General features: G+C 41.0%; 1 long non-coding RNA gene across 1 annotated transcript in view; it reads left to right on the top strand.

Moving 5' to 3' along the window:
- Positions 1-13,891, top strand: part of LOC137204986 (uncharacterized) — a 172,440-nt gene that overhangs the window by 134,397 nt on the left and 24,152 nt on the right. The gene's annotated exons all lie outside the window — the stretch shown is intronic.

Here is a 13,891-nt window from a genome sequence, read left to right as displayed (position 1 = left end):
TGCCTGAAGCTTTTCCCCAGAGCAATTCAGCAGAACAGTCTTAGAGAGGAGTTAAAGTCTTCAGTGTCTCCCCTGACAGGCACTAGAACATTTTTTCTTTAACTCTAGCATCACTGATTTTTGCCACCAAATAGCCACCACCCTGCTTCTCTGCCTAAAATAAGACATTCTTATTGATGGTATGTGGATGGCAAAGAGCACTATTAGCCAGACAGTTTTCATGTTTTTACAGAGGAGAAAGTTGCCTTGCTAGACATGTTTTTAGGAGGAATTAATAATACTATTCACATGATTTAAGTTGGCAAAATAACTTACCTGGCAAATTTTGGCTGGGTAGGAAAAGCTACTGAAGCCCAGTCAGCTTAATTATGACAAGGGTGATTAGTGTATCTGTCTCAGTGAAAGACCATTGCGATTATTAGAAAATCAATAACATATAGAATCACTGCCACTTTGCCCTACAAATATGCCCCTGCCCACGATGCTTTAGGATGTGAACATCCATGGTATGCTAGCCCTTCGTTGTCATATTGTACACGCTCTACCAAGGAAACTATATTAAAAAGCTTTTGCTCAGGACGACTGCAGTTTTTAGGTGCTATCCTGTCCAGATTCTTAAAACAGTCAATAGTGTTAGGAGAGCTTCACTGATTGAAGCTCTGACCTGATTATAAGAATCAGAAAGCTTTGGTGATTATCTAAAACCTATAGGAACTTAATCACATTTCTTTAGTTATGGAAATAAGCCAAGATTCCACAATCAGCTTTACAAATAAGATATCTGTAGATCAGGGGTTGAAAGAGAATAATGCCATCCTTCTTTTTAAATCAGACCTTCCTTTTAGAGCAGGCGGTGATGAATTTGTGTTGCACCAAGTTCAGGCGGGATGTAAGGGGGAGGTCCTTGCTGCTATCATTAACACTATTTCACAATTTCTGAGAGATGATACTAGATGAATCATGGTTGAGAAAGTAAAATATCCAAATTACTTCAATACAACTAAATATTTCTTTCGTTAGGGTCTTATAAAGAGCCATTTAGAAACATCTGAGTTCACTTTTAAGAGATATCTCTATGTAATTTAAAAAATGGAATTTTTATTTTAACTAATTGTTCAAGGTTTTAGTTAATGCTAATCTAGCCTCTACTGACAGGTGTATATCACTACGCCTTTATCTTCTTTTTTTTTGGCAGTGCCACGTTGCTTGTAGGATCTTAGTTCCCCAACTGGGGATTGAACCCAGGCCCTTGGCAGTGAGAGCACAGAGTCCAAACCACTGGACAGCCATGGAATTCCTGTCCTTTTGCTTCTTGTTTAAGGCCAAGATTTGCTATGGATCCCACCCCTTCTGTCTGCCTGAGGTCATTTAGGGACCAGCAAACTATGGCCAGAAGGCCTGCTTCCACTCTTCTTGGTAAATAAAGTTTTATAGAAACACAGCTATATCCATTAGCTTATGTACTGTTTCTGGCTGCTTTGTGCTCCCATAACAGAGTTGCATAGTTGCAACAGAGACCTTGTGACCTCTGAGCCGAAAATATTTGCTATCTGATCTTTTAAGAAAAAAATTTCCAAGCTCTCTTTCAGCCAAGAACATGCAAATCTCTTTCTACCTCACTAGCCCTTTGACTCTGTAGAGCTTCTAGACCTTTCTAGTCAATTTCAATTCCCTTCTCTTCAAACTTCTTGGAAATTACTAGCCACTCATAGGACTAGCCAGACACTCCCTGTTTCCCATTCACTCCTCAATTCTGCATTCTTGTTTCTGCTCCTACTCTATTGCAGTTGCTGCTGACTAGGCTAAAAAAGTTTCCTTAATTACTGAATCAAATGGCCACATTTTTGGTCCTTTTCTATGACGTTTGATTCTGGAGTCAATGGTCCTCATGCTGGACTCTCTACACTCTAGGTTTCTGTGATGATATAGTCTCCTTTTTTAACTCTGACCTCTGTGGTATTGCTTCTTGGGCCTCTTTGAGGCTACATGTTAAATGCTATGACTCTATTTCAGGCCCCCATTAGCTGTCACTTGGACAACCTCAGCAAACTTCTAACTGGTTTTACCCTTCTGCATCACTGTCCTCTTTAAATCTTTTCTCATATAGAGTGATCCATATTGAAACCCAGTATCACCACTTCCCTGTTTACAAAACCTTAGAAATTCCCATTGTCTACAGCTACAACGAACAAGTCAATTTGCTGCCTTACCCAATGTTTCCGTCTGAGAATTGCCCAAAACCACTGTCTTATGACCTGGGTTATATCCCAGTAAGAGCAAAACACATTGTAAACATAGAGTGGTGATAGAGAATGTTGGGTGAAATAGTTCAGTATTTCACAGGGTTCCTAAGGAAGATGGGTAGGAGATGAGGAGGGAAGCTGAGTAGGGAGAGGCAATGAAGAACCTGGTGTGCTATGTTAGAGAACTTATGTTTTATTCAGTAGGAGCCGCTAATTTTAAGTCAAATAGCATTGTCAGTTTTATAGTAAAGAAAATCCGTTCTTAAAATTGCATAATATATCTGGAAAACTATTTTTATAATATGTATTAAGATAATTAAGGAATTACAGGGCTGAGCCCTTGTTACTTTAAGTAGGAGAGATTTGAACATACTTATGTAAACTACTAAACATGAAAAGGCTGAATTACAGGAGAGAGATGGAATAATTGATGGAATGACTTACCAGGGGGATAGGATGCCAGTTAAACGATTAGTATATATAGAACAAGGAGCACCTAAATACTAGGTAGGAAGAAAGGAAGGGAGAATAGTGGGAATGTCTGTGATATCAAGATGGGCAAAGGAGATTGAAGGAATTCTCATGAGCTTTACTTAACTTGTGAACTAGGAAGCAATATGGTCATCTGAGAATGATGAAGGAAGTAATGGCAGACGGGGCTTAAATGAGATTTTGGAGTAACAGTTGAGGAAAATGGGAGCTAGAGATAAATGTGGAAAGACAGAAACAGAAGGATTATTTGGTAGTGTTAAAGATCACCTGAGATGGGATGTCGTCAATTTCTAGTGACTTCAAGAGAAAACTCTTCTGCTGATGACACTCAGCCAATCATAGGAGACTAAGGAAAGTGGGAGGTGGCCATTTGGTTGGTACAGGCCTGGAATTTCATCATGTGAAGAGGCCACAGGTAAAGGGTATTGACAAGTATCATTTTTTTTTTAACATCTTTATTGGAGTATAATTGCTTTACAATGGTGTGCCAGTTTCCGCCTTACAACAAGGTGAATCAGCTATACATATATCCCCATATCTCTTCCCTCTTGCGTCTCCCTCCCTCCCACCCTCCCTATCCCACTCCGTAGGTGGTCACAAAGCACTGAGCTGATCTCCCTGTGCTATGCGGCTGCTTCCCACTAGCTATCGGTTTTACATTTGGTAGTGTATATATGTCCATGCACTCTCTCACTTTGTCACAGCTTACCCTTCCCCCTCCCCGTGTCCTCAAGTCCATTCTCTAGTAGGTCTGCATGTCTATTCCTGTCCTGCCCCTAGGTTCTTCATGAACATTTTTTTTGATTCCATATATAAGTGTTAGCATACGATATTGGTCCCTCTCTTTCCTACTTACTTCACTCTGTATGAGAGACTCCAGTTCCATCCACCTCACTACAAATAACTCAATTTCACTTCTTTTTATGGCGGAGTAGTATTCCATTGTATATATGTGCCACATCTTCTCCATCCCTCCATGTGTCAGTGGACACCCAGCTTGCTTCCATGTCCTGGCCACTGCAAACAGAGCTGCAATGAACATTGTAGTACATGACTCACTTTGAACTATGGTCTTCTCAGGGCATATGCCCAGTAGCGGGACCACTGGGTCGTATGGCAGTTCCATTTCCAGTCCCTTAAGGAACCTCCATACTGTTCTCCATAGTGGCTGCATCAATTTACATTCCCACCAACAGTGCAAGAGGGCCCCCCGCCCCCACACACCCTCTTCAGCATTCACTGTCTGTAGACTTTTTGATGATGGCCACCCTGACCAGTGTGAGATGACACCTCACCACAGCTTTGATTTGCATTTCTCCAATAACTAATGATGTTGAGCACTCTTTCATGTGTTTGTTGGCAATCTGCATATCCTCCCTGGAGAAATGTCTATTTAGGTCCTCTGCCTATCCCTGGACTGGGTCGTCTGCTTTCTTGACATTGAGCTGCATGAGCTGTAAACTCTGGAGATTAATCCTTTGTCAGTTGCTTCACCCGCAAATATTCTCTCCCATTCTGAGGGTTGTCCTCCCGCCCTGTCTGTGGTTTCCCTTGCCGTGCAAAAGCTCCCAAGTTTCCCCATCCTTGTCCCTATTTCCATTTCTCCAGGAGGTGGGCCAAAAAGGATCTTGCTGTGATTTATGTCATAGAGTGTTCTGCCTATGTTTTCCTCTAACAGTTCCACAGTATCTGGCCCTACACCTAGGCCCCCAATCTATCCTGAGTTCATTTTTGTGTATGGAGCCAGGGAGTGCTCTAATTCCATTCTTCCACATGTAGCTGTCCAGTTCTCCCAGCACCACTCACTGAAGAGGCTGTCTTCTCTCCACTGTACACTCCTGCCTCCCTTATCAAAAATAAAGTGACCATATGGGTGTGGGTTTATCTCTGGCTTTCTATCCTGTTCCATTGACCTATATTTCAGTTTTTGTGCCAGTACAATACTGTCTTGATTACTGTAGCTTTGTAGTATAGTCTGAAGTCAGGGAGCCTGATTCCTCCAGCTCCGTTTTTCATTCTCAAGATTGCTTTGGCTATTCGGGGTCTTTTGTGTTTCCATACAAATAGTGAAAGTTTTTGTTCTAGTTCTGTGAAAAATGCCATTGGTAGTTTGATAGGGATTGCGTTGAATCTGTAGATTGCTTTGGATAGTATAGTCATTTTCACAATGTTGATTCTTCCAATCCAAGAACATGGTATATCTCTCCATCTATTTGTATCATCTTTAACTTCTTTCATCAGTGTCTTACAGTTTTCTGCATACAGGTCTTTTGTCTCCTTAGGTAGGTTTATTCCTAGGTATTTTATTCTTTTTGTTGCAATGGTAAGTGAGAGTGTTTCCTTAATTTCTTAAATTTACCAAGGCTTGATTTGTGACCGAAGCTATAATCTATCCTATGAGCACTTGAGAAGAAAGTTTATTCTGTTGTTTTTGGATGGACTGTCCTATACATATCAATTAAGTCCATTTTGTTTAATGTATCATTTAAAGCTTGTGTTTCCTGATTTATTTTCATTTTGGATGATCTGTCCATTGGTGAAAGTGGGGTGTTAAAGATCACCATTATGATTGTGTTACTGTCGATTTCCCGTTTTATGGCTGTTAGTATTTGCCTTATATATTGAGGTGCTCCTGTGTTGGGTGCATAGATATTTACAATTATTATATCTTCTTCTTAGATTGATCCCTTGATCATATGTAGTGTCCTTCTCTGTCTCTTGTAATAGTCTTTATTTTAAAGTCTATTTTTTCTAATATGAGAATTGCTACTCCAGCTTTCTTTTGATTTCCATTTGCATGGAATATATATTTCTATCCCCTCGCTTTCAGTCTGTATGTGTCCCTAAGTCTGATGTGGGTCTCTTGTAGACAGCATATATAAGGATCTTGTTTTTGTGTACATTCAGCCAGTCTATGTCTTTTGGTTGGAGCATTTAATCTGTTTACATTTAAGGTAATTATCGATATGTATGTTCCTATTACCATTTTCTTAATTGTTTTGGGTTTATTATTGTAGGTCTTTTCCTTCTCTTGTGTTTCCTGCCTAGAGAAGTTCCTTTAGCATTTATTGTAATGCTGGTTTGGTGGTGCTGAATTCTCTTAGCTTTTGCTTGTCTTTAAAGGTTTTAATTTCTCTGTTGAATCTGAATGAGATCCTTGCTGGGTAGAGTAATCTGGGTTGTAGGTTATTCCCTTTCATCAATTTACATATGTCCTGCCAATTCCTTCTGGCTTGCAGAGTTTCTGCTGAAAGATCAGCTGTTAACCTTATGGAGATTCCCTTGTATGTTATTTGTTGTTTTTCCCTTGCTGCTTTTAATATGTTTTCTTTGTATTTAACTTTTGACAGTTTGATTAATATGTGTCTTGGTGTATTTCTCCTTGGATTTATCCTGTATGGGACTCTCTGTGCTTCCTGGACTTGATTAACTATTTACTTTCCCATATTGGGGAAGTTTTCAAGTATAATCTCTTCAAATATTTTCTCAGTCCCTTTCTTTTTCTCTTCTTCTTCTGGGACCCCTATAATTCGAATGTTGGTGCGTTTATTGTTGTCCCAGAGGTCTCTGAGACTGTCCTCAATTCTTTTCATTCTTTTTTCTGCTCTGGGGTAGTTATTTACACTATTTTATCTTCCAGGTCACTTATCTGTTCTTCTGCCTCAGTTATTCTGCTATTGATTCCTTCTAGAGAATCTTTAATTTCATTTATTGTGTTGTTCATCATTGTTTGTTTGCTCTTTAGTTCTTCTAGGTCCTTGTTAAACGTTTCTTGTATTTTCTCCATTCTATTTCCAAGATTTTGGATCATCTTTACTATCATTATTCTCAATTCTTTTTCAGGTAGACTGCCTATTTCCTCTTCATTTATTTGGTCTGGTGGGTTTTTACCTTGCTCCTTCATCTGCCATGTGTTTCTCTGTCTTCTCATTTTGCTTCTTAACTTACTGTGTTTGAGGTCTCCTTTTCACAGGCTGCAGTTTCATAGTTCCCATTGTTTTTGGTGTCTGCTCCCAGTGGCTAAGGTTGGTTCAGTGGGTGGTGTAGGCTTCCTGGTGGAGGGGACTAGTGCCTGTGTTCTGGTGGATGAGGCTGGATCTTGTTTTCTGGTGGGCAGGTCTGCGTCTGGTGGTGTGTTTGGGGTGTCTGTGACCTTATTATGATTTTAGGCAGCCTCTCTGCTAATGGGTGGGGTTGTGTTCCTGTCTTGCTAGTTGTTTGACTAGGGTGTCCAGCACTGTAGCTTGCTTTTCATTGAGTGCAGCTGGGTCTTGGCATTGAGATGGAGATCTCTGGGAGATTTTCACTGTTTGATATTACGTGGAGCTGGGAGGTCCTTGGTGGACCAATGTCCTGAACTCATCTGTCCAACCTCAGAGGCACAGGCCTGACGCCCGGCCAGAGCACAAAGACCCTGTCATTCACATGGCTGAGAATAAAAGGGAGGAAAAAAAGAAAGAAAAAATAAAATAAAATAAAAAATAATTATTAAAATAAAGTAATAAAAAGAAAGAAAGAAGAGAGCAACCAAACCAAAAAACAAATACACCAATGATAACAAGTGCTAAAAACTATACTGAAAAAAACAAAACAAAACAAAACAAAAAAACAAAAACAAAAACGGACAGATAGAACCATAGGACAAATGGTAAAAGCAAAGTTATACAGACAAGATCACACATAGAAGCATATACATACACACTCACAGAAAGAGAAAAAGGAAAAAAAAATCTATATATAAAAAAAAGTAAGAGAGCAACCAAATCAATAAACAAATCTACCAATGATAATAAGCTCTAAATACTAAACTAAATTAAACATAAAAGCAGAAACCAGTCGGTTGCATACAGCAAACCCCAGGTCTACAGTTGCTCCCAAAGTGCACCGCCTCAATTTTGGCATGCTTTGTTGTCTATTCAGGTATTCCACAGATGCAGGGTACATCAAGCTGATTGTGGAGCTTTAATCCGCTGCTCCTGAGGCTGCTGGGAGAGATTTCCCTTTCTCTTCTTTGTTCGCACAGCTGCCGGGGCCCAGCTTTGGATTTGGCCCCGCCTCTGCGTGTAGGTCACCTGAGGGTGTCTGTTTTTCGCTCAGACAGGACGGGGTTAAAGGAGCAGCTGATTCGGGGGCTCTGGCTCACTCAGGCCGGGGAGAGGGAGGGGTACGGATGTGGGGTGAGCCTGCAGCCGCCGTGACCTATATGACATTTCAACAGCTTGAGGTGTGCCATCCATGTGTTCTCCTGGGGTAGCTGTCTCTGGATCATGGGACCCCGGCAGTGGTGGGCTGCACAGGCTCCCAGGAGAGGAGGTGGGAATAGTGACCTGTGCTCGCACACAGGCTTCTTGGTGGTGGCAGCAGCAGCCTTAGCGTCTCATGCCCGTCTCTGGGGTCCACGCTGATAGCCGCGGCTCGTGCCTGTCTCTGGAGCTCGTTTAGGCGGTGCTCTGAATCCCCTCCCTTCACGCACCCTGGAAAAATGGTCTCTTGCCTCTGAATCCCCTCCCTTCACGCACCCCGGAAAAATGGTCTCTTGCCTCTTCGGCAGCTCCAGACTTTTTCCTGCACTCCCTCCCAGCTAGCTGTGGTGCACTAGCCCACTTCAGGCTGTATTCACGCAGCCAACCCCAGTCCTCTCCCTGGGATCCGACCTCCGAAGTCTGAGCCTCAGCTCCCAGCCCCCGCCCACCCTGGCGCGTGAGCAGACAAGCCTCTTGGGCTGGTGAGTGCTGGTTGGCACTGATCCTCTGTGAAGGAATCTCTGCGCTTTGCCCTCTGGACCCCTGTTGCTGTGCTCTCCTCCGTGGCTCCGAAGCTCCCCCGTGCCACCCCCTGTCTCTGCCAGTGAAGGGGTTTCCTAGTGTGTGGAGACTTTTCCTCCTTCACAGCTCCCTCGCAGAGGTGCAGGTCCCGTCTCTATTCTTTTGTCTCTGTGTTTTATTTTTTCTTTTGCCCTACCCAGGTACGTGGGGAGTTTCTTGCTCTTGGGGAGGTCTGAGTTCTATTGCCGGCATTCAGTAGGTGTTCTGTAGGAGTTGTTCCCCATGTAGATGTATTTCTGATGTATTTGTGGGGAGGAAGGTGATTCCCACATCTTACTCTTCCGCCATCTTGAAGTTCCTCCGACAAGTATCATTTTTGAAGCCCTGAATCACAGTGCCTAAGGCTGGCTGCAGATGGAGTTAACTTTCACAGTTTCAGAATTATGATTGGTACACAAAGCATCAGCCGATCATGTTAATACTCTTTAGTGGTTCCTAATTGCTTTGCATGTTAATACAACCTATTGGTAATCAGCTTTAATGTCCTCCAACTGTTAGCTTTCTTTTGTCTTAACAGTTGAGGATGTTTTGGAAGGGAGTCTCAGGCAGAATTGGAATGAACTATGAGGAATGCCCCAGATTATGGAGGCAGCCAGCCTGCCTAACACTGTGTTCCTTCTTTTTTTCTTCTGAAAATGTTTCCTTATCGTCCACAAACTTCCTTCATTCTCTTCTACCTCAGAACCTTTTGTTGTTCATACTTAGTCAATAAATATTTGAGTGATGTGTTCCAGGCACGGTCATTAAAGTTCAGTCACCTGAGCTGTAATGTTTAGTCTTAGTATTTTTGGACGTGGAAGCATTTGAGAATTATTCTTGGTTCTAACACGTTGGGAGCAACCAGTTATACCTGGGGCTTTTTCAGAGCTAATGGGTCATGCAGTATAACAAGGTGCCAAACACTCACAAGGAGAAGTAAGTTAATTATATGACACCACTAAGGGCACACATCTCCTGCTTGGAGGGAAAAGACTCATATGCACTTTTAATCTCTTCCTCTCTCATAATCTCTCTACTGTGTATTATTAGATTTGGTGGATGTGGTGATGGGGGTTTTAATCTATATAAAACTTTCTTAATGTTTATTTATCTGAGCTAGACTTGAGAGAGCCCGTTCCTGCCTCTGCTCCCTCCAGACCACAAGTCCAGGAGGACAATGAGTAGCACAGGGTGCTGCTCAAAAATACTTGTTAAATGAATTGATGAATCATGCTAACAGGTACCATGAGTCTAGTAAAGTGTTCTAAGGCTCTGCAAGCCAAGACTGGGTTCTGTTAAAATCCAGTGACCCCCGCCTCGCCCCCCCAGGGGAACCACGGCTCCTGGGGAGTGAGGTTCCTGAGATGATTAACACAAATTACCAGAAACTCTCTGTGGTGTAACTTCAGACAGGTCAGCCATTCTCACACCCTCTAATGTGATTGACTCCCTGTTCTTTCTCCACTTTCCATCTCAAATGTCCTCTACGTAAATTGCGTCTGAGAACCCCATCTGAAGAATCCATATCCTTACAACTTATTTCCTGCCTACCATTACAATCGCTGTTAAAGGCTTTGCCTACTTCTTTTACTCTGTTTCCTCGTTCCCCAGTGCTATCAAGTTCCGGGGAGAAACAGAATTGTGTGATGATGTGTTAATTATATTTTTATGCCTTAAATATCTAGTACTTAGGACACAGCTTGGTTTCCTGCATATGTTAAAAATAAGCAAATGAACAAAACAAAAAGCAAGTAAACAAATAAAAATTACCAAGCATTACTATATTCAGATCTTTGGAATACACAAAAGCCATTGTTCGGCTGCCTATGTCTATAGCTATATCATACCTTTCTTTTTTATTTTTCCTCTCAATAAATGTAAGTCAAGAATTGTTACCTGCTGGGACTTTCCCTGGGGGTCCAGTGGTTAAGACTTGCGCTCCCAGTGGAGGGGGCATGGGCTCAATCCCTGGTTGGGGGACTAAGGTCCCCCATGCTGGGTGGTGCGGCCAAAAAAATAAAATGAAATATCAATAGAAAGGTGTTATTAAGGATAGGGAGCATTTATCAAAATGCTCCCTATCCTTAATAGGGATAGGATACGAAAGTGTTTGAGAACTACAAAATTAAAATCTACTGGTACCAATGTGAAAACTCTTAAAAAAAAAAAAAGAAGTTACCTTCTAACATTGTATAGTTTTTTACTCAGTGGGTTTTGGTAAATGATATAGCTTGGGGAGGTAATTTTCTTAGAGACCTTATTTAATTTTCATCCTAAACCTATGAGATTATTATTACCTACATTTTGCAGGTGGGAGAGCAGGTTCTGAGAGGCTAAGGAACTTGATAATAAAAACAAGTATTGTGACAAAAGAGTAGCATTCAAATATATGATAATGCAGACTCTAGGCCAGGTAGGTATTGTCATCACCATTTTGAAGACAGTTTAAATTCAGGGAGAGAAAGTATTCTGCCTAAGGCCCCTTAACTGTACTAGTGTGTGACAGAAGGTAGTGTTTCAGCTCGGTCTGTCTGACCGCGTAGCGTGTTTTCCTGGCTGAGTGGCTTGTTTAACTCAGGGCTTTTCACTCAACAGGGGACCATTCGTGAGCAGATACAGCTTCTTCCCTGTAACAGGAAATTACCGGATAAAACTGTATGCTGTCTTGTCCAATTATAAGACAATCAGTGCTGGGAACACCTTACTGGCTAAAAGTGAATGTTAATGCCTCTGTTCTTTTACTGTCATAGTTTAGTCTTGGTCTCAGGAAAGTAAAACATGATAAACAAAAACAAGTAAAAATTCTATTGCTGCTTACTGCCTTTGCCTTCTTCCGTCTTTTCTGCTTAGCTAGTGCCAAAGTAATCACCTAATACACAACCCCCAGAAGCATTATGTTGACAGATCCTGATGTTCCATTTCTGTGTTTTCATTTGAGCTGTTCAGTCAAATGGAGATATGTTGTGAGAGGTGCTCAATGGAATTTTTCTAAAGGCAGTGAGGATCACAGCAACTACTTCTTGCTGACTTTCGGTGGGGTGGGGAAGGAATAGCAGGAAAATAAAATAAAAATGAAAAATTGTTGTTTCTTCCATATTGCCACGTAAAGTTACTTTTCTGGCTGTGTTCTGTATACATTTAATCACATCAATCTAGCTGATAAAATAAAAGCTCTCCTCCTTTGGCCCCATGCTAATTATTCTTGTTAATTATTTTTTAATTATCTTTCTATCACTGCTTCTAGAACAACTGTCATAATTTCTACCTCAGAGGCTCCAGACATGACATACCTATAACCGTGGTATAAAAGGTGGTGGCTGGTGTGTGAATGCTTTAAAGGAAACATAAAGGGAAATAAAATCCAACTGCATCTCCCACTGCATTAGTGTGGTGAGTCTCTCAAATTGCTTCTGTTAATTATTCATTATAGGAACACATACACACTAAACCCCTTAATTATTTGACGGTTCATGTTACCTAGTTCATATCTCTGTATTTGTCAGGTGTCTGACAGCATGTTGGACAAAGCAGAGCTCAAATAGCCTGCTATGTTGTCTAACCTTACTTCTGGAAATAAAAAAAACGGGTTAGGCACCAATTAATTATGCAGACCTTTGAGGTCTGCCATGTACTAACTAGTTCTTTTGTGTTAGAGTGAAGCCATTAGCACTATGCTAGGCACTCTGGGAGGGTACAAAGTCATTTGATTTCTGTTCTCTATTCTTTTTTTTTTTTAAAGTAGCCCTTGAGTTGAATCTTTATTTATTTATTTATTTATTTATTTATTTATTTATGTCTGTGTTGGGTCTTCGTTGCTGTGTGCAGGCTTTCTTTAGTTGTGGTGAGCGGGGGCTACTCTTCATTGTGGTGCACGGGCTTCTCATTGCAGTGGCTTCTTCTCTTGTTACGGTGCGCAGACTCTAGGTGTGTGGGTCTCATTAGTTGTGGCACATGGGCTCAGTAGTTGTGGCTTGCGGGCTCTAGAGCGCAGGCTCAGTAGTTGTGGTGCACGGGCTTAGTTGCTCTGCAGCATGTGGGATCTTTCCAGACCAGGGTTCGAACCCATGTCCCCTGCGTTGGCAGGTGGATTCCCAACCACTCTGCCACCAGGGAAGCCCCCCCTGTTCTCTATTCTTAAATAATTTAAAATGTCAATAGCAAGGTAAAATATACACATGTGACGTTAAAAAAAATTAGAGACCAAAGGCGTGAGAAAGAAGTCCAGAGGAGACTATCAGGGCAAAGTTTTCCTAAAAGACGTTTGGGTGGGAGGACATCATGAAGCATGGATAAATTTTAGAGGGTTTAGTGGTGGCAGTGAACATGGGGTCTTCAGTAGGTAGCTGGCGTGATTGAAGACTTTGTGTAAGAATCTTATAGGTAAGGTGAACATATAGCATATATATCATATAAAGTATTATCCATTTGCTCAGAATATCCTTGGTCAAATTCCATTTCAGAGGCCTGAAGCCCTGCAGTACTCACAATATAGTTATTCTTATAACTATATTCTTATACAATATAGGTTTTTCTTCTCTGGTATGATATTAGCAAGTTGTACCTCAAGTCAGTCCCATCTGTGTGCTTGTTTTTTAGAAAGATAAATTTTGTATCATTGTCACAACTGGGATATATAATATTTATAAAGTTTCATGCAAACTCTTTGTCGAAAAATTGAACCAACCTACTTGTTTAATTAATGTGAAAGATCAGGGAGGGAACTGCTGCTTAAAAATATTCCATATGAGATCATCATGTTTGCTTGAATGTCATCTCTGCTTATCATTTCTAAGAGAGATTATAAGGAGTTTGTTTCCCCCACTCCAATAAAGCAGACAGTCAACTGAAGGCAAGCCTAGTGCTTACTCTCACAGAGTTGGAGTATCTTGTTATTCTTCAATATTATGAGAAAATTGATCATCTTTAAAGCGCAGAGTCCAATACAGTGCTATAATCCCTAAATGTCTTGCAATGGTTGAACAATGAAATAACACTGACTGGCCTCCAGGTTTGTTCATTTTCTAAAGATACAGCTTCATTACCTTTTTTCCCAATGAGAATTAGAAGCCAAGCTTAGAGAAGAGTTACTCCTGATTTTGATAATGGTATAAATCATAGTTCATATGCATTATCATATTTAATTCCCACTTAATTCTATGAGATAGTTACAATTATCACAATCATTCCTGCCCTTAGACATGAGTAAGAGGTGTGCCCAGTCAATGCTCTGAGCCTTAGCAAACACTGCAAATCACAGATATTGATACACAAAGAAAGTTTTTCCATTTCAAGCTAAGATTTTCTTTTATTTTTTTCCCTTTTACGTTTGAAATTAATTTGACTACACAAGAA

Source organism: Pseudorca crassidens, chromosome 13 (assembly GCF_039906515.1).
Source record: "Pseudorca crassidens isolate mPseCra1 chromosome 13, mPseCra1.hap1, whole genome shotgun sequence".
Classification (NCBI taxonomy): Eukaryota; Metazoa; Chordata; class Mammalia; order Artiodactyla; family Delphinidae; genus Pseudorca; species Pseudorca crassidens.
Note: the sequence above shows the minus strand (reverse complement) of the source record. Positions and strands in the feature narration are given on the sequence as shown.